General features: G+C 46.4%; 1 pseudogene; it reads left to right on the top strand.

Moving 5' to 3' along the window:
* The first annotated feature begins 6,648 nt into the window (after nucleotides 1–6,648).
* Nucleotides 6,649–21,834, top strand: part of LOC115313289 — a 28,897-nt pseudogene continuing 13,711 nt past the window's right edge.

Here is a 21,834-nt window from a genome sequence, read left to right as displayed (position 1 = left end):
CCTTTTCTTTTTAAACTGCATTGCTCCGTATTGCCTACCAAAGTGTGGTTACAAGACAAATGACTATTCGTACCATGGTCAGACAACTGTACCCTGTGTAAAAAACCTGAAACAGTAGAGCACGCTTTTATCCACTGCTGGGATGCAGTGTTCTTTTGGGATGTTTTGCAGCGCACGCTAAAGAAAGATATTGACATTACAAGTTATACGATTTGTTACTTACCTGTTTTACCTGGGGATAACTTTCATTATGACCTTGTAATTCTTCTGTCTATGTACAGCGTGCGGAAATCTCGTCTTGATGTTAGAAACGAAAACGTCCACCCAAAGACTGTACGCTTGCATTTTATCGACCTTGTAACTCGTGTCAAAAGCGTGTATAAACACCCTGTCAGACGCACCTATTGTTTACTAGCCTTCGAGACATCAAAGAGTTTTGAAGTATGAGTGAACAGTGCCCAAATTGGAAGTTAAATAGGCACTCTGGCTCTGTTGTATTTTTTCATGCAATAAAGAAAAAAAAAAGGATCGGTGGCCGAGTGGTCTACACTCTCAAAAATAAGCGTGCCAAATCGACTGAAAAGGGTTCTTTGCGCAAAAGGAGGCGTGTCCCTTCGAGATTCTGCCTTCAAAAGAACGCTTTTCGAAAAAAGTAAGAAATGTGGCTTCGGGACGACTTGAGAGGGTGCTTTGTGGGAATAGGCGAGAGAGAAAGCGTGCTTTCAAGCAAGGTCATTTCGGCACGGGAGCGCGGGGGCAGTGCAGTGAAAGTTGCAGGCACGCGTTCCCTCTACCGTTTTGAGCGCGGGTCCTTCTGCTGTCCCCGGAAATGCCAAGAAAAGTTGTCGAGATCGACCTGGAGGTGGCGCTGACCCGTATGGCTCTGGGCTCTCCTAGAATTCCTGGCAGCGTACATTTATTTTGACATCCGTCACCAGACCTACAGTCACCGCACAGAGTTGGAAGGGTTGAGAGGATGATAGGGAAGGAAGGGAGGGTGGGGGTGGAGAGAGGATAGAGGTGAAGGGAAAGAGAAACATGTTTTTGAGCCGGTGCGGCACATGCCGAAGTCAAAGAGGGGGGGGGGGGGGTAATAAGGGAAGTAACCTTGAGGAGAGATTAAAGGGTGGGCGACCTTACTTCAAAGGCACCTACGTTTTTCGCATTTCGGGACGCAGAAAGGAAACGTCGGCGTCGGGTGGGGGGCTTGTCGGGTTTTTGGTTCCTCCCGGTCTGCCTGCTTTGTGTTAGCTCCAGATGGGTTTCTCGTCTGCGTTGGTTCCTGTTTAATTGCTGTACGTGTTGCTTTTTTTTTTCTTCTTTTTCCGTGACATTTTGTGGCATGCATGGGCCGCTATGGGGTCCTCACCACTACGCGGCGCTAAGATAGCGAAGATACGCAGCGCGCCATTTCGTTCACTCGGAAAATGACTCTGGACATGGACAAGTGGACGACGGATGATGTCTGCGCATGGTCGACCAGAAAACCGATTGGGATCTGCGCGTTCTGCCTTTCAAGGTAAATATTTTTCCTGTATATGTGCGTATGGAAAGTATATTCTAAGTAATATTATCAGTATTATGGTACCGGTCACTGAAACTTACATTTTTGTTAATCGGTGAGAGAGGGAGATGGCGCGTCATAGAGAGTGCATGAAGCCTAAGGCGTTGCTTTAGGACGCCTGGACTCCAGCACCTGCTCGTTGCCCTTCGCGGTGCTTTGGCTGCTCGCGCCACCTTTTTTAGGAACTCACCGGTTCGAGATTTTTGGGCAGAGAACGTGCGTGCACACCACGAGCGCTCTCGCTAACTCTCGCTTGAAAACATGCCATGGTCGCTCGTGAATCCAAGGAGCGCGAACATCTGTTTTTATATCAGAAACTCTGGAACCATGATTTCTAAAGAGGTGGATTGTTGAAGCCAGAAGATGCGACTATTTTTGCATTGGTTCTACTACTAAAACATTGAGTCACGGTAAAGAAACCGCAGCACTGGATCACAGCGGCCATCTCGGAAGCTTTTTTCACGTTTATTTTCAAGTTAATTAAGATATTCAGCGAGAAGTCAATTTGCAAGCTTGTTTGTAATATTGGTGGGTAAGATGACGAGACCGGATCGTCATGTCAAAATATACGAGCAGTAAATACGAGCTTTTTAAGAATTGCTTACCACTCGCAAGAGTTTTCTTCGCCCTCATATTCTCAATGCTATGAAATCTGGCGACTCCAAATTTAAAATTTAAAAAAAAATTGTTTTCAACTTTTATATTTAAATTTTTACTCTTACCATAAAAGGTCTCAGAGAATTCACTAGTGAATGTGACAATATAAGGCGAAAAACTGTGACAATAGGAGGCGAAAAACGTTAATCCGTATTTCATAATCATAAAAAAAACACGCACACATTTTTTTTTTATTTCGCGGCGAGACATTATTGCCGGTTTTATTTTTGTTCACCATATTTTTCTATCACTATCGCGTTGTGTCGCACATTGCCACAAATATTAGAAACCTGCAGTGCTTGGAAGACGACTGCTCGTGGCCATTTTCTCAGTTGCTTAAAATAAAATGTTAAATACGAATAATTAATAACGCAGCCATCTTCAATGCGAAGTTTTTACGCTTAATTTTAACGTAGAAAATCTTATCGGCGAGGATAACTTGGTAACAATTGTCACGCGACCTGACAGCGTTAGGGGTCACGCCGAATGTCTGATATCCGGATACGCCGGATATCGAGCCTGCTTGGAGGGAAAGTCCGTATGCTACGCATAAGACTTTTGTGACGGATGTCTAAAACGATTTCGCCTTTATTTTTTCCTTTATTACAAATTTAGAAAAAAAAGAGTCAGCAGTAACTCAAGAATTATATTTTATTTTTCGCCAGTAAATTTACACTAAGTTCAATAGTCGCAGCCAATCATTTTAGCAAAAAATTTGGTAATTAATGAATTACATCTTGCTAGTAATAAAAAAACGCGATTAAAATATCCTCCTTACAATTTGCTGTATACAACTCTTACTGAGATTACTCACTATAGATTTATAAAAATTAATTACTTAGTTAAAAAATTATAAAATATAAAAATAAAATGGCAAAAAAGCGCTCGCTGCAGTATCAGCCGGTAACCTTGACCGCATGAAGAACGAACAGTAAATTTATAAAAGAGAATTCTTGCGAGTAAGGAGCCATCTTTAAGGTTTTAATTTTCCACTTAGGTAATTTTGCTATGACCATTGGATTTTGTTGAACCTACCCACCGATATTATAAACATGCGTGCAAAACGACAGCTTTGTAAATTTTTACAAGCTGCATTAAAAAAATGTAACAACTCTACATTAAAATTGCCCAATGTTAGAGCGCGGCCTCAAGAAAAGTGTGGCGTGGCTAATTGCGATCATATGTTGGTTTAGAATTGGTATTATTGGAAACTTGTGCCATCAGATAAGCTGTAGAGTAGTGGTGAGATGCAAAAAAAGGCAAGTGTATTGTGGTGTTGTGGTTGTCTATACAGCGGATATTGGTCTTCCCATCTGCTTTTGCAAGTCATGTCTCCGCTATAGATGAGAAATATAGCCGGTACAGTACGATTTATCAACCAGTAGGACTTAAATGACTGCACGCCTTGTACTATGCTCATCCAGGTTGAGTCATTTCAAATGTCGAAATGTATAAACTATATCTTCAGGTTATGTGTTTGCAGACAATCCAGGAAGGGTCGCCCTCCTGAACCTGCCATTGGTGTTCCATGAAAGAGACACCTGCTCTTCACGTCCAACAACGTAAGTAAAGTGGTCTCTAATATATTTTTATATATGTATGCTTAATTATTTTTAATACATTTTCTTGACCGTATTTAAACATAATCAACTTATCCCATAATTTTGAAGATATAGCGAATATAAACAACAGATATCTTGACCGAACAGTAGAGTTATATACTTGGTGCATGCAATGTAGTTCTTTTTTTTTTTTAAGTTGACGAGATTTGTTTAAAAGAAAAGTCATGAAAGTAACAGTTATGCTGTTTGTGCAGGTGAGTTATATGGCGAGGGGGACATACTAAAAGGGGCTAATCGATCAGTCAAATAATTAATTAAAATTCGTCAATTAACTTGTTAATTAATGAAAATCGACATATGGTTCCAATTAGGAAACTTGCTCAGCGTCATCAAAAACCACTGAATCAGTAATTTTCAGAAAGACTTTGAGCGCGTGAGAAGCGTTATAGTGCACTAAAGTTACCACTCGTGAAGCAGGTGCAAGGCTAGCGGTTGCAGAACGCGATGATAATAGGGAGTTTTCGTAGACCGCGTTTCCCCCTCCGCTACCCCTCCACAACGAAGAAACCGCTACTGCGCCTGCGCTCCGATGGCCTTGACTGTAGAGTTCCGGATATCGTAGTGGGTTACAGAGAGCGTTGCGGGACGGCCAAAACGATATACGAAGACTCCCTAATCTAATCATCCATGTTCCGCAACCGCTAGCCTTGTACCTGCTTCTCGACCGGTAACTTTATTGCACTACTACGCTTCTCACGCGCTCGAAGTCATTCTGAAAATTACTGATCCAGTGGTTTCGATGACGCTCAGCAAGTTTATAATTAAAACCATATGTCCATTTTCACCAATTAAAAAGTTGATTAACGAATTGAATCAATTAGTTGACTTATCGCAAAGATGAGCCACCCACATAATGCCCCCCTGGCAGTATAACCGACCTCTTCGAGTGGCATAAGTGTAACTTTCACGTTTTTGTTTAACATATCTGTTAACCTTACTATATATATATATATATATATGTATATATATATATATATATATATATATATATATATATATATATATATATATATATATATATATATATATATATATATATATATATATATATAAAATTCAGTTACAGGGGGCCCAAATTATCTATTCACGTATAAAGTATAAATATTGACATGCATGTGATAGTGTTATCTTTTTTGACTGTTGCAGAACGTAAGTGTGTTGACACCGATCATCCAAGTCAAGGAGAATGAATTTTGTGTTTTCGTTGATGGCCTGGAAGCCGTGACCGGCATCACCAGAGAAATTGAAGCTGTTAGTACATTGTTTGCCCTTTACCACCCAGCAGACATCTCACACACGATGAAATGTATCGCTCACTTTTTTTTGTTCTCTTGAAGGGAAAAACATGCCTGTCGCTGTTAAAAGATATGAAACCTTTTTGTCCAGTTAAGTGGTCATTGTTTCAATAAAATGTTAATTGTTTAATTACTCTGTTTGTTTGCAGTATTTTGCTCAAAAGATGTCAGTAGTTTTGTATCTTCGCGTTGAATAATAGGCTAAATAAAATATGTAAAGTGAACAAGTGTCTTGTTTTTATATTTATTGGCTTTGGTCAATCAGACGCTTTTGGGAGCTCTAAATACTTTGTAGAGAATAGAAAAAAAAAAACTCGCCATATGATTCACTTAGATGGTTTTATTAATCACCAAACAAGCCTCTATTAAGATATCAAAATCAGGTTCAGTAAAATTTTTATTTTAAGGAGCCGTGAATCGTTCACTTTATTGTCTGGTTGGTAAACACCCATTATGGTACCATTAAGAATTTATAATAAGGTGGATAAAAAGCAATAATATATATAAAGCACCGATCAGGAGCTCGATAGAAGATCCAAATAAGATTCAATAAAGAACCAATAAATGGTTCTTTTAGAAAGCCATAAATGATTTTAGAAAGATCCTATTGTAAGGTGGCTAGAAAGAACCCTTAACGGTTCTATACAGCCCCGATCAAGGATTCAATAAAAGATCCTAATAACGCTCCATAAAGAACCAAAGAATTCGTTCTTTGAAAGAGCGCTAAATGGTTTTAAAAAGAACCTTACAAAAGGTGGCTAAAAAGAACTAAGGCGTTCTTGAAAGAACCCATAAAACGTTCTAAGAAGGATCCAATTATGGTTCAGATAAGAACCAATATAAATAGTTCTTTCAACGTACCATTATTGGAGCCAAAAATAACCATGCATAGGGTTCTGCTAAAGAACCGAAAAAGGATTTATAAAGAACCCAAGAATTGGGTTCATCAGAAGAACCAATAATGTAGGTTCTTTCCGGAACCTTTAAAGGTGCCGCCCATCGGACAAGTGAAAGAACCCAAAATGGTTCTTTCGGGCACCTTTTTTTTTTAGAGTGTAGCGCACACTAGCTCGGAGGACGTGGAGCGAAAGCTCGCGCTGCGGAACCCAGAGATCCTGGGTTCAATCCCCACCCCTGCCCGTTTCGATCTGGATAAGCATCGTACCGGCGTGCGGTCGTGTATCACTACCGCGTGAAGCACGTTAAAGACCCCAGGCTAGCAGTCGTACTGCACTGGTTAAATTGCTTATCTACAATGGGTAACAATGTCGCCATGTCCTGGCATACTAACCTCCTGCTGCATAAACAGCTAACGACTAATTTGACCTTTTTTTTTTTGCTGTGTCTTGTCGCTCTTAACACATGGTGTCACAAGTGGCCATTGTCTGTCCACGGAACTTTCTACTCTGTTCACGGGACATTCTACAACAGACCACCTACTCATATCGAGCGCGATGACAAAAAGGCCAGCACGTCATCCCAGCACGCCCAGCACGGCGTCCCGCAAGCTATGGCTGCTCTACTGCCGCCCCCACGACCCCTGGATACTGGCGGGGACGTCTGGAAAAACTGGAAAACCTGGGAAAGTGAGTTCAAGCTTTTTTCCATGGCTACGTTACTCAACCTCCAACCAAAGAAAGTGCAGGCTGCAACATTATTGATGACCATCGGAGAGGAGGCGAGAAAAACGTACAGCACGTTCCAGTTCGAAGAAGACAAGCAAGACGTTGAAATACTTCTAAAGAAGTTCGTAAGTTCCATCAAGCCACTTGATGCCCAGCACCATTCTCCCCAGAGAGGTACAAGACCGACTGCGGGAGATTAGAGACCTCCAGCGGAAATACTACAATAGGAATACTACTTCACTGCCAGACTTGGAGACTGTATTCGTCTGTGAGACGTATTCGTCTGTGAAACGTGGCGTCCGTGTCAAATTTCGGCGTCGCAGTCAACCGCACGCTAATCTATGACTGCGATAGTACACTCGGATGCACCCTCCTTCGCACAAATGAGCTGTTACATACATGTGGCATACAAATGATAAAGCCAGTGGTGCGTAGGTTACAAACATTTAATTGATATTGTTTTGGCCGTTAAGAGGTTGATGACTTCTTTTCGAAACCTTTCAGAGAAAGTGAAAGAAGCAGATTTGGTTCTTTCAAATGATTCCGAACATTCTGCTTGCTCTCAAAGGCCCTGCCATTCGTATGTTTATGCTTCGAAACCCGGATACGTGACGCATGTACCCCGCCTCGCGTCGCGGCCTAAGGTATTACCGGCAAACACGCACCACCTTTTCCAATTAACTTTAGAATAAAATGTTGGTCCACATTATCTGATTGCAGCATTGGTTTAATAATTTGTAAGAGCTGAAAAGTATGTCAATAAAATGGACTGCAAGAGCAGCTTCTCTCTAATATATGAATTGTTGCTTTCTTATATACAAAATATTTATTTAAATGAAAAATTAATGAAAAAATATATCGAATACTCAGGTGTCCTGATCTGGGTCCGAATGCAAGCGTTATAATGGTTTGTCTCTATAACAATACAATATACAAGGTTCGGATCAAGCAACGGCTCGAACCACCTAATTACGCTTTTGACGTAGGTTTATTTCTGCATTATAGAAGGCCATAAAGCTAATCAGAGTCCGCCATCGTCTTTCGGGTCCACCTTGGCGAAGGCAGACTTGTGTAAACTTTGTGGGATTCGACTTGCCTTACTGCACCACGAGGTCGATCCCACTCCGTAGCTCGATGTTGAGGACTGCTACGGCCGGGTCCGTCCGGAGGCTGCCGTGGACTCCGAGGAGAGGATTCACTCCAAAACACAAAGATACTGAAGAAGCGGGTTTATTTGGCTGTTGTGCCACCACGCTGTGCCCGTCGGCCAAACTAATAAAAGAAAATAACGGAAAAAGGGTCGGCGCTGTCGCATTAGACAGATTCACCTGGAGGGGGCCCACGCTGCCGTATTAGGCAGATTCGTGGAAAGGGGGAAGCTCCAAAAAGAACGAGGCTCGTGGCCCAGAGCCTTCCCCGACCGAGAGTCAGGGCCGCCGATCGCGGCCGGTTATCTAGCCAGCGGAAAGTGGACGCGCCCGGGGTAGGTAGTGTGGCTTATCCCACAGATGGGCCGCGTCCACAATCATTTCCGAAGGGTGCGCCGGAGGCACTTTCACCCAAAAGGGCGAGGGAAGACACGCCCTCTTCGAGGAATGCGGCCTTACCCCCGTATCCGGGATGACGTCGCCATAACGCTCCCACGGCCTGCTTGTGCTAGGCCTAGATAGGGAGACGGGAAACACGTGGTCCCCACACTCCTCCCCCCTTAAGGCTAAGGTAGGACTAAAAACAAAATTGGCCTACCGACTCTCAAACAAAAAAAACGAAACCGAAAAAAAACTACCGCGTCCGGTCCCGACCCCACATGCTGGGGTTAACAAATGAAAAATCTTCGGGGACGCTCCCGGCGTTGAAGTCCGTGGCTCACCATGGCGCAGGGACAGGACGATGTCTTGGCCGAAGTCCAGGAATGACGACGCCGGAGCGCCTCCCGACGACGCGCCCCGTCGTTGGCGTCGGCACGAGTGCCCACCCCCAGTGCAGGTGGCTTGCAGGCGGGCTCCAGGCATCGGGACGGGAATCCGCAGGTCGGGACAGCAGCAGGGTCGCCGAGACGGCAAAGTGTGTCGGGGAATGACACTTGCAGTCCTTGAATGGCAGCAAGTCCCCAGCTCCAGGTTCCCAGGGTTGGAGACGGAACCAGGCAGCGGGAAGACACCTGACGCCATCTTGATCACAGCGGAAGTGAAAAAGTCTTTCGGGCCGGCAGGGGGACAGGGAGGCAGCCCCGGCGATGATGACGCCGCCCCGGCATTGTTGTCCTCCTCGTGGGCCGCGCCATGACTCACACCCGCCTGGTACTGGAATGCAACCTGCGCTCTGCCTCCCTCTCCCGTTTCTTTCCCCAAGAAACCTCGGAAATTCCGAGCAAGGTCGAGCCGTCCAACTGAGGACACTCGACCAATCCCTGGGTGCTCAAGGACCCAGAGATAAAAAAAAAAAGAAAAAGGCAGAGACAAGGGTGTCTTTTCTGCCGTGAGTCACGTGCATCGCACTGGCTCGGCTTGCGAAGTTATTGTGAAAATAGTTCCACGACTCCGCTTAATGTGAACACGGATGTCCACATACCAAGCTGACTCGCGTCACCCCGGACAATGGATTTGTTGGTGACTATTCGAAAAGGCAAAGTTTTTTGTAGCTGCTTTTGCTAACGATGCCTAATCGCTTCGATTTGCGGGCACAATGAAATGTCAAATGCGCCACCCTGACCTTTCTTGACATATTGAAACGATGCAGGGCTGCAATCGGGCAGGCTCGCCAACATTGTTATTTTCCAAACATGTTAGCTTTTACCTCAGGCTAAAACACAAATTCCTGTGGCCAGGTATAGCACAGCGACCTAACTTCGAAAAGTCTTGGAGCCGCGTGCTGCCCTGGCCAACGCGAACTAGGAGAGCACCGAATGCAACTCCCAGCCGCACAGGACAACCACCTTGAACTGCAATGTTCGTAGAGGCCAAGCGCCGTAGCACGAGTTTATCCGCATCAGCAAGAACAGAAACCGATCCCAAATAAAAACAAACCCCGTGCCAATAGCAATACCAGACTATTTACGGCACCGATCGGCAACAACACGAGTTGCTCGACCCGGCGAGTACGCTGCCCGGCTGCCAAAGCCCGTCTGCAACAATACGAGTTGCTTAGCGACGTTAGTGGCGAGCGTACCGCCCGGCGGACGCACCGCCCGACTCCGCAGAGTCCGCGAAAGTATTTACAACTATTTACATATTTACACCCCGGATCGTTCTGCTGAGCATCAAAAACTCATCGGTGCTACGGTCGATTCCCAACGAACACCCCGAGTGCCGTGGTTCACGATATCGTCCAGTGACCGCATGGCGGTCACCTTATGACACGCAATTACGACGCGGTTTCTACCGTGTTCTCGGGATGCTGTTCAACCTCTCGCGCGTGTCCGGTAGCGCTGGTTAAACGTCCCCCAAACTCCGCAACGTTTTCGACGTCGCTTTTTTTTTTTTTTCGGAGTCACAGGTTCCTAACGATGTCGGTACGTGCGACGCTCATTGACTCTTGCCGGAATCAATCGCGGGTGATCGGGAAATCTTTAAAGTTAGTTTTCCGAAAACCGTTCTGACGCCAGTCCTGTTCCCTCGATGGGGACGGAAAGGCTTGGGAGAAAAATGAAAAGACTCACTCAGTATTTCTCCGCGGATGGTAGATCTCACTCCTAGATCCGGGAAGGACCCGCCGTCGACGTGTTGACTGCTGGTCCGTTGTCGCAGCGTAGAGGGGCACCATCGGCGGTCTCCATACGCGCGCTGCGTATTCCAGCAGTGGGGGAATGCAGGCACAGCGCATTTTCTCGCTCCGAGATACGCTTTTAGTTTCTGCGCTGACGGGGTGTCCACTTTGGGTGGGCCCCGCGAGCCGCCTCGAAGGCAAAAAGCTGCACTTGCTTCTTGTTGCGTCACCGTACTTTGTTTGAGAACGGGGTTGACCCCGAAAAGTGCAGGTGCGCTCTTCCCAGCGAAGTAGGCTGGCGTCGTCCCGAAACGGAATGCCTCGGACGCATTCCGGGCGTTGAGTCACCTCCGTGTGGGAGGGCGTTCGGCCGAGACACTTATTCATTGTCTCTTTGCGTGGCTGACGCGGCCACTAAGCCGTTGAGTGGCATCGGGTGTCGGGCGTTCGCCTCTCCCTTTGTCCACCTGTTTGATCCTTGACCGGAAACTGGCGTGGTTCGCTGTCATTGCGAAAGTGCTGCTTTGTTTGCAGTCGCCGGACAGGCCGCACGTTGGGGCGCCAAATGTGGGATTCGACTTGCCTTACTGCACCACGAGGTCGATCCCACTCCGTAGCTCGATGTTGAGGACTGCTACGGCCGGGTCCGTCCGGAGGCTGCCGTGGACTCCGAGGAGAGGATTCACTCCAAAACACAAAGATACTGAAGAAGCGGGTTTATTTGGCTGTTGTGCCACCACGCTGTGCCCGTCGGCCAAACTAATAAAAGAAAAGAACGGAAAAAGGGTCGGCGCTGTCGCATTAGACAGATTCACCTGGAGGGGGCCCACGCTGCCGTATTAGGCAGATTCGTGGAAAGGGGGAAGCTCCAAAAAGAACGAGGCTCGTGGCCCAGAGCCTTCCCCGACCGAGAGTCAGGGCCGCCGTTCGCGGCCAGTTATCTAGCCAGCGGAAAGTGGACGCGCCCGGGGTAGGTAGTGTGGCTTATCCCGCAGATGGGCCGCGTCCACAATCATTTCCGAAGGGTGCGCCGGAGGCACTTTCACCCAAAAGGGCGAGGGAAGACACGCCCTCTTCGAGGAATGCGGCCTTACCCCCGTATCCGGGATGACGTCGCCATAACACTCCCACGGCCTGCTTGTGCTAGGCCTAGATAGGAAGACGGGAAACACGTGGTCCCCACAACTTCTTCCTGGGGGCAACTTCTTTTTGAAGGCAACTTCACAGCCCTCATTGTCAGAGCTTTAATGGAACCATTGAAAAAAAAAGGGTCCCCTCGTTTTATCGGCACGCATTTCGTAGCCCCACCCGGGACCCTTGGAGAAAAGATCGATGGATGAATGGATGCTAACCTGGCAGAGCTCTGTAACCTGGACTGCAGCTGGACTGTACTGTTCGCCAGTACCCTTGATAATGGGCGGTGGCTTGCGCCACCTTTCCTAGGTGCGCTGTTTTGATAGGGCTTCAGTGCCTCTGACTGAATGAACAAAAAACAGAAGTAACTGTTTTCTTTAAATGGAGAGCATGCTATGGGAAATCGTCTTGTCAGGCCGACGTCGTGTTTTATGTCCTTCTCATTATTTATACGATTTCTTTCCTTGTCCTTCGTCCTTCCTCTTGGAAATAGCGAGCGCTCGCAGATTTGCGACTGCTTCCATAAATCCCTGCAAGCAACACTGCGCGCGTTTGCACTCTGGGAACTAGTTGGCCAGGGATGCGAGCGGCATGGTTTCGGTTTCGATCAGCACATCGAGAAGAGATCATACAAAGAGCATGGACTATCAACAGCCATTATCTCATGTTTCCTGATCGCGAGCGCATCGTTTTGGGTCTCTAAACTAACCTAAATGGCCAGACCTCGAAGCTTCAGTACAAGCCCGAACCATACGTAAATCTTGTCTTGACACATGCTTGTTTATTTTTGCACTCGAGCCTTCTTGTTCGCGTTTCGAGGTACGTGGACGAACCAGTGCTGGGAATCTCGACACTGCGAAGCGCAGGAATCTTGCTTGTGTACGAGTCAACACGCTGCAACAACCAATAAGTTCGCGTACACCGAGCTCGCAAATTTACATTGGTGTTGCTGGTCAGCCAGTTTGTTACTTGTTTTATACTTCCATTGACGAAATTACCCTTTTACCAATTGATTTTTTTAATACGGCCGAGTACGCGAGGTAAGACTGGAACACGGCGTTGAAAAGCTAAAATCAAATATTTCTTATCCCTTTATAGCTGTACTGACCCGCCCCACTGCACGAAGTGAAGACCCTACACCAGGGGTGGCCAGGCTGACCCGGCCTAAGAGCCACAAACGAAACCACGAAACATCCAAGAGCCGCGAGGGGGGGGGGGGGGGGGGGGGGAGAAAACTTCTCCAGAGCAATAAACAAAACTCGAACTATACTTTCAATCTATCCAAGTCAAAGCAGTCTAACTGCACGTAAGGTAGAAGTAGCACAATTCTACCAAACCGCAACCTGTTTATCGACTTTAAACGCGTTCCATTTGTCTTTTGGGTGAAGTGCTCGTGTGACCAGGAGGGAGGCGGGGTAGGCGGGGGGACGGGGGGGGGTGTAGCGAAGAGAGTCGCGAGCCGCACTTTATCACATGAAGAGCCGCATGCGGCTCGCGAGCCACAGCTTGGCCACCCCTGCCCTACACGTTTGGATTCGATTAATTCCATATCGCGCATCACATAGGCACATTCACACATACAAACCGTTTTGAAGAGCAACAGTCGGGCACTTACGAGAAGAATGTCGCACAGTTCGGCGGACAGCACGGATACTGTGTGAACCCCTATGCGCTAAAATATTCCAAGCGCATTTAGCGGTTGCTAACGACCATACGATTTGTTATATGTTTTCCTTCTTCGTGACTGAGTGTGCCGAGATAATTTCAGAACCACCGATCTTGGGTGTCCGTAAAGGCTCATCCAAAAAGGCTTCGCGAAAAGTAGGGAGGCTTGTTAGGGTCGTAGCTAGCCGATCTCAGCGTTTGCGAAAACGTAATTTCCAGTCGGCATAAAAGTTTAGTGGGAGATATATGATGACACGAGGACGACTTCATATTAACTTCTGTGCAGACATGCGCCGACGCTGGGCTCAACTGTGAGTATCCTGTGAGGTTGGGCTTGTTTTTTGCTCAATGAGGTAACGCGAGGTGGACGTTTGGCAAAAAAATGCGTGCAGGCCTCAAAGTGACCGAAATTCAATTGTGGTTTACTGGCACTAGACAGGATTATTGAAAGTGAGCTCAAAGATACAATCGTGGGATGAGGAGACTAAGTCACGTCTTACTACGGCTGCACACGCAGGTACAATGTCCGGCATGCCGGGAACCAAAACAAAAGTGTCCCGGTTTTCCTTCTACAGGGTGATTCAAGGAGACGCCAGGCTCTTTAAACCGACTTTGTGCAGCGACTTTGTGCAGCGTTGCCCACAGATGGTGCATTTGTTTCTTGAAATTTGCAAAGAGCGAACTTACCTGAGGAAAAAGTAAAGAAAGAAAAAGGCTTAGCTCCTATGGAAACGCAGCGACACCACCGGTCTTCAAACAACACGGCACCGTTTCGCACGGGAGACAAGAGATGGCGCAAGCGGTCGCGACGCCAACTGCCGCCAACGAACGAGCACACGACGCCGAGAGCCGGCGTCTTTAGCAGACAAAGAACTGCAGTTCCTTTTTACCGCGCCTGTTTTTGTTTCTGCGACTGTCGCCGCCTGCGGAACGCGCGGCGCTTTTGAGTCGAAAAGATTGTCTGCTAAAGACGCCGGCTCTCGGCGCCGTATGTTCGTTCGTTGGCGCAGAGCTCTGCGTTGGCGACGTTCGTTGCGCCATCTCTTGTCTACCGTGCGAAACGGCGCCGTGTTGTTTGAAGACCGGTGGCGTCGCTGCGTTTCCATAGGAGCTAAGCCTTTTTCTTTCTTTACTTTATCCTCAGGCAAGTTCGCTCTTTGCAAATTTGACAAAAAAATAAAATGCACCATCTGTGGGCAACGCTGCACAAAGTCGTAGCGCGATATGTTAAGAAACCGAATTTTGCGGTCGATTTAAGAAGCCTGGCGTCTCCTTGAATCACCTTGTATATCGCTCGAGAATGCTTACAAGTATTGTACATTCGTGGGAAGTCGGACAATTGATAGCGCAAGCAGCGCATTCGGTCACGCGTCGGGATAGCATAATAGACCGATCTCACCAAGCGTTCCACGCATGCGTGACGCCGCCATTACTGTAGTTCAAAGGAGGCAGATGTCAGTTCACGAGACAGCTCATGCCGCCTCGTGCTCTGCTCGCGCAGACCTCCAGCAGGGTTGTCGCGCACGCAGAAAGACTACAGCTCCCACGATGCATCTCGGCAGCGGTGGAGTACTCAAACTAGCTGGTGAAATCGGTCTATTGGAGCTCCTCAGTCGAAACCGAAACTATGTGGCCAACTAGTTCCAAGTGTGCACTGTGCGGCAATTCGCCGCGATGGGGCGCTTCGAGTTTTGGAAGACCCCTGATCAGCGATGATGAGCTGTTGTGTGGTATTCTGTAAACCACCTAACGACGGAAAAAGGACGTACCTTTGCCCCTGTCCCATCGCCACTGGACGCTGGATCCAGTTCGTTTCTGGACCGCGAGTGCCGCAAGTTACAAATACAGTCATCAGAGTAAAGTAAAAAGCTGCTCCAGAGGCACATACGGCTTCGCGCACATTGCAATCGCAAAACACATCCACACGGCGTTTATCCTTGATCGGTATCTAAGCGTGCGAAGGTAAAGTGACGCACCACTTCGGCGTGCCAAGGAAACTTTTATCACGCCGCGAAACCGGCTGAACTTCCTTTCGACAAGTTGTGCTTTTTTTCTGCGGCACTGCGCTTCTGTAAAAATTTCCACGTGTTCTCAACGGCAAGTCTCATCACCTACACAGGGTTTTAAAAAACGTCTTCGGCGAATGACGACGAACGAGTAGAAAACGCGTCTACAGCACGCTGACTCCAGCCTCAGCAACGCTTGCGAGAACGCGATTTCGCCGCATGCAAGATGGCCGTCCCGTGGCCGCACTCGCACTGCAGGGACCAAGCGGGGCAGAGCCGTATATGTAGAGAATTTGGCCATTCGTTGGGAAGTATAGGAGACAAATGAGGAGGCGCCATTGGCCGAAAGCGAACTGGGCGTGCTCCCAGGGCGTCTTCAGAACTTCAAATGTGACCAACCAGAAGCTGAAAATAATATCCTGGCGGTGGTCGCGAGAAACAAACCTAATAAGTGCATCGGAGTAACTCTCGGTGACTGAAAATGTGGTACACGTGATGTTTCAATCACGCTTATCCAAAATGATGGGGGAAGAGTGCGACTAGCAGAACGATCGACATAATCTTTACGCCAAGCGCCAAGAGCCGGGAATCTGCCGTCCGAGCGGTCACTCTCTGTCCGAGCAAAACCGAGTTGAGCAGCTCATTCGTTTCTTACATCTTTCTGCATGATCATGATCGACAAATCACGTGCACCCTATTTCTAACCACAAAGTGTTACTACACTTCACTCTTACGCGCTCATTAAAACCATTTACGAACATATACCTTTGATCAGAACTGTTTCTCGCTACCACCGCTAGGAGATTCTTTTCGGCTTCTGGTTGGTCAAGAGAGCATGCCAAGCCCTCTTTCCGAGTCTCGTGAACGCCCTGGCGCAGCCCGCGCCTCCCATTGACCAAACTCTCTGTATACACGACTCTGAAGCGGGGTAGCTTCTCTTCGCCTTCCGATGGCTCGTCAGCCCGACGACCCGGCGTACTAGCCGTGTACAGCACGAAACATGTCCTGCTGAATGAGCACAGCCAACACCACCTAGAATAATCAAAACCTCCGCATTGCCTCCCCTCCGTTCATGAAAAGTCATCACAGTCGGCCTTCGACAGGCGGATTGAACACGAGCTCCTGCCGAACACTGACGCAGCACTCGTGCCCAATCTCAGGCCTCGATCGATCTGACTGGAATGATGGTGCGATCGTGTTGCGGAAATGCTTATCTAGGTGGTGTTGGCAGAGCTCGTATTTACTAGCTTATATATAAGTAGGCTTCGGTGTTTTCGGATAAATCGAAATAACACCCACCAGTCAAATTATTGTCAATTCGGATTTATCCGCTAAACTCCGAATTCGAACGTGCAATGCCACCCCCCCCCCCCCCCAAAAAAAAAAAAAAAAAAAGAGAACTCGAAAAAAACGTTATTTTGCATTAACTTCGATCAGCCCCAAGGGTCCAGGAATGGTCCAGGAAAACTGCCGCCACAGTTATCTGTCAAATCTCGGACAACTGTCAAAAGAAGTTTTACAGCTGATTATCTCTTCAAGGTTCATAAATCCACTGATTTTATTTCCAGTTTGGGCCATATTATCTGTGCTTTAGATGAAGGCGAGTTGTGTTTTTGTAACAGTAGAAGCTACAGACCATAGAGATGGCACGAAATGGGGAAGAGGCGCAGTTCAAACTTCTAAATATTACCCACTGAACACGAAGTCGTCTATTAGATGTCTAAAGTCGTCTATTAGACGTCTAAAAACGTCTTCGCAAGAGGAGCAAGACGTCTAAAGATGTCTCGGCAAGACGTGATATAGCCTAAGACGTCTTGAGTCATCTTGTAGCCGTCCTGTAAACTTCATAACGCTCCCGTTTTTTGGGGGCTACAAGACATCTTGCAAGGCGTCTTCTAGACATCTTAGATACAGCTACAAGACGCCCAAGACGCGAGTCGTCTCTTTGAAGTGTATTTTAGACGTCTACGTCGAGATTTCTTGAGACGTCTTGTAAAGATGTCTTATAGACGTCTACGTCAAGGTATCTTGAGACGTCTTGTAAAGATATCTTTAGACCTCTTGCGTAGCCCTATACGTCTCCAGCAATTAGTCGAGCCGTTTCAAGCCGGGTACGACACATAGTGTGCTCAGTGGGTTACATCCTTTACCGCTCAACCTCACGCGGCAGTATCAATGTTTATCAAAGTAATACTTGTGTGCTTTCCGGCCCGCTTGATTTATTTTGCGTCATAATCAACTCTGTCCGCTGAAATACTAGGCACTAGGAATACTAGGAAATACTAGGTGTGGAACTTTAATTCTTATACATGCCGGTCTTTATTTGATATTCAGTTGAGGCAATGCTCGAGAAATAACACCCATCGGCTGCGAAAATGATTCTGGTCACCGCGAGAGCGATATCTAACTTGACCCAGATAGTGCGAGCTGAAATATTATTCGCTGACAGTTAACGCAAACGAATAACACGGTTTGTCTGTACCGAATCGTTGCTCGCAGACGAAAATGAACCAAGAAAGCACTTCAAATCGTGTGATAAAAGGTAAAAAAATGTTATTATTTCTTACAAATCGACTGCCGTGGAAAATGTGAAAGCGGACGCGAGCCAAAATTTTGATTGTCTGCTATTTTGATGCTATTTCACGTTGAAAGACATTGACACCCCTTGCTGCCCTTGTTAATCTCAAGTCGTTTCACGGTAAATAGCAGACAATCATAATTTCAGTCTGTGCCCGATATCACTTTACCGCGGTACTGAACTAGTAGCAGATAATACACTTTTTTCTCAGTTTGTTAGCAGACAACTTACGGTGTTTTCTTGTTCGATTTTCATCTGCGAATGGCGTTTTATAGCAGACGAACCGTTTGCGAACAGTCTTATGTCGCTCCGCTGTTGTGGCGACTACGAAAATTACATCCCGCTCTCGCTGTCGCAGAGACTTCAATTGGACTCTGGTAGATGGCGCCGGGACAACTTCGAGAGGGATAGAAGCATAGTAAGCAAAGGGTTTATGCGACCCCAATATGTCCTTGGTCGAACTTATTGACTTCTATCTTCTACGGAGACACAGACTATGCATCTTTGTTTCACAAATACCAAAAAACTATGCCAATAACTAATTGTCTCACGCAAACGAATGGGGAGTGACTGATCCTGTTCCTCAAGATGACGTACGGAACGCGGCTTTAGAGTATAGAGAAATTAAGTGCCTGCACCCGTATGCTGGTAACCTTAAGAACTTGAAGATAGGTGCTCGTTTTCAGGTCTAAGAGCAAAAACTGCAGAAGGAACAAATGATAGGGTGGGCCACATCGCTTGGCACCAGTGAGCACAGGTCAATCTTCGCCGCCTTGCGCTGGTGTGCTTAGGGAAGTGACCGGCACGTAAGAACAGTTAGCCACGATGGCTAGATTTGACAATTTGTACAGCGAAGCTGTTTATGGCTAGGGTTCCGTGGATTTTTTATGTGCGTCAACAAAACCCCGCAGTGCCCTCTCTTCGTCGTCGTTCAAGCGCTTGCATGCCCAGTTTCCTTCCGCTCTCCTGGGGCGGCGGTCCTGTTGTGCGTTTGTGCGAGAGCCTGTGCAAATCAAACTCTAAATCAAGACCAATGGTGATCAAGATCTCAGCATCAGGCTCGCACTGCTTGTAGCAGATGCGTTCTCCGCCCTGCGACGACGAACGTTGGGGGGCGAAGAACGCATTACAAAGACGCAGGTACTGTGCCGCTAAATTGGACACATTTTATGGAGCATACGCTAAATTCAAAAGGTACTTTCTGAACAGACAGTTTCGATGTTGTTGTAGGGTGTGTGATCAGCTCTGGTTCGACAACTTGACCAACATCAGCAATGTGCAGTTTCCTGCAAAGCGGACTCGTGCGCTGCAAGTGTTGTCGGTGACCCTTTTCACTTGATCGATGACCACCGATCAAGACAATAAATGTGTTCGTACCTTTATTCAAAATTCTTTGTCATGTCTGTGTCGTGTGCTAAACAGCTTTGCTGGTTATCCACCTTCACAGAGTGGAATGGCTCAAGATTTTTCATGAACTTTTTAAAAGGTCATGGAAGTGACGTAATGGAATCTGATTGGTGGAGTCAATCGCCTCCAACAATCAGACGCCATTACGTCATTTCCGTGACCTTTTAAAACGTATACATGAAAATGTCCAACCTAGCCATCCAGATTAGCACTGAAGCATAGGGTCAGCACTTGATATGGCCTTTGCTGATTTTCAAAACGTTACAAAAGTAACGTTTTGAAACACAGGCACATGAAAAAAAAAATACACATGGAACACAGGCACATGAGTTAAAAAGCCATGAAACCATTTTTTTGCTTTCGCTAAATACTACTTAGATTCATTCCCAAACGTTAATAACTAAAAAAAACTTGCCTTAGTTTTTTTTTTTTTTTTTTTTTTTTTTTTTCTAGGCAAAGGCAGTTGCCAAAAAAATTCGAGAAGTATGAGCATCGTTCATCCCCTCGACTCGGAGTCAGAAGAAGCGGCCACCGGGCCTGATGCCTATCCTATGTTGCCAACGTTATTCATACCCCCTGGGGTTGGAAGAGTAGAAAATACGTGCTGAGCTCCAGGCTTTGTTAGAGTTTGGCTAATCTCACTGCCGCAGTGGTCGTACACAAACCACTACCCAGGTGTCCGTCGAGGCATTGATTGCTATGAGCCAAAGTCGAGTGCTTACGCAGTTCTCGAGTCCAATCTATAAGCCGTGCTAACTGTCTTCAGGCGTCTAAACGGTATTAGCGCACACGTAGAGAGAAAAGAAGCGCCCTATCCTGTTTCTTCTCTCTTCCAGTGATGAAAGCGGCATTTGACCCTTTTTTAGCTGGCAAAACATTGGTTTGAAGCAGTCACTCATCTTTTTGGAGCAGACGCCAACGTCAGTGAGCACATCACTTACAAAATAAAAAAAAAAGTGATTGCATCGCTTGGTGAGTTAATATATGATAATGATTGACGGTTCTTTTTTGATAGTGAAGCGTATTACGTATTACTTTTTGTAATAAGGATAGGTAAGGCGCTAAAGGTAGACAAAGCTTTCGTTTTAGAAAATATGCATCTAGACAGAGAAGGTTCTGTTTACAATGGGTACCCCAAAATTCCTAAAAATTATTCATAGCGCAAAGCTTAAGTTGGTTTAAAGCTTTTCTCTCCTCGCACTTTTACAGCCGGTCGTTTATATAACCTGTATATAAAAGTTCAGTAAAATGCCTGCAGAAACCAGGTAGTTGATCAACAAAAATGCGTCTCCCCAAGTTTTTGTGAACCTACTCAACTCAGGACCATAATATCATGGGCTGCCAAAACAGCCACCCACAAATACTGCCACACACGTCGGCGAGCGAGCGCGTGCGTAGTCGAGTGGTTACCACGCTTGACTTCCGTGCGGAAGCCCAGTGTTCGATTCCTGGGAACGACGCGGCTTTTATTTGTTCTTTCAACTTAGATTTCGGGTAAATTCGAGAATCCTGTTGCTTGTTCGAGGTCCGAATGCTCTATACGCCGAAACCTTTATTCCGATTGTTCCAGATGCCCACGCGTGTATGTAAGGGGCTCCGCGTGGCGAGCCGCAGTCAGTCTCGCTCCATCGCTCGATCCTGCTGTATCGCCGACATTGACGCCTGCGACGCAAACTTACTTCCATATTATTTTGGGCGCAAGTTCGCCCCATTAAACGTTTAGTTTCTTCAGTTATTCTTCGCCTTATCATTTGTCATTCGTGACAATATTACAAAAACCTATACTTCTGCAAGTGACACTGCTCCTTAGCTGCTTTGGAACCAGAGTGAAGTCAAAGTTTGCTGTTCTTTCGATCGACAACAGCACAGGAACGACCTTGACCGCCATTTTCTTAAATACAAACCGGCTTCCTTTTTTTTTCTCAGCGTAGAGTTTTAAGTTTGAAAATCAACCTACCACCAAGACAAACAAAAAAGAAGTAGACCTGGGATAGTACTGAGCATAATTACTGAAGCTATCGCGCTAACCCAGGCACTCACCCATGTCAGCCGCTGCACCTAACACTCTGGTCCAAAGCGGTGAAACTCGACACACGCATGCTGGTGAAAGGTGGCAGAGAGACATGCGGCAGACGTGATAATTAAGTGATCTCATCAGGAGTGCAAGGCCCTGGTTCTGTCTTATCTCAGTAACCGACATCCTACAATTTGGCAATGTTTTCTAGCAACTTTCAGCTCCTCACATAGCCGAAATGGTCTGGAAATTTTTTTTTTCTTTATTTGATTTGCGGATAACTTTTCCGCATAGGGGGCAGAGATAAAGGCGTAATGCCTGACAGAGCCTCTGCCCCCTATAGTTCAGCATAATACATGAAAAAAATGCATGCAATACAGCAAAAATAAAACTAAAATAAAACAAACAGAAAGTATCAAGAAACTTGAACAGCGTATGGCGCAATGGCCATCAATAATCTGAACTAACAGCATCAAATAATATTGAACGGATAAATGAAAATAACAGAAATAACTACAGCATATGTCATAACACAAAATTCACTTGAAACTATCATGAAACT

Source organism: Ixodes scapularis, unplaced genomic scaffold (assembly GCF_016920785.2).
Source record: "Ixodes scapularis isolate PalLabHiFi unplaced genomic scaffold, ASM1692078v2 PGA_scaffold4__175_contigs__length_147842914, whole genome shotgun sequence".
NCBI lineage: Eukaryota > Metazoa > Arthropoda > Arachnida > Ixodida > Ixodidae > Ixodes > Ixodes scapularis.
This window is presented reverse-complemented; position numbering and strand designations above follow the sequence as displayed.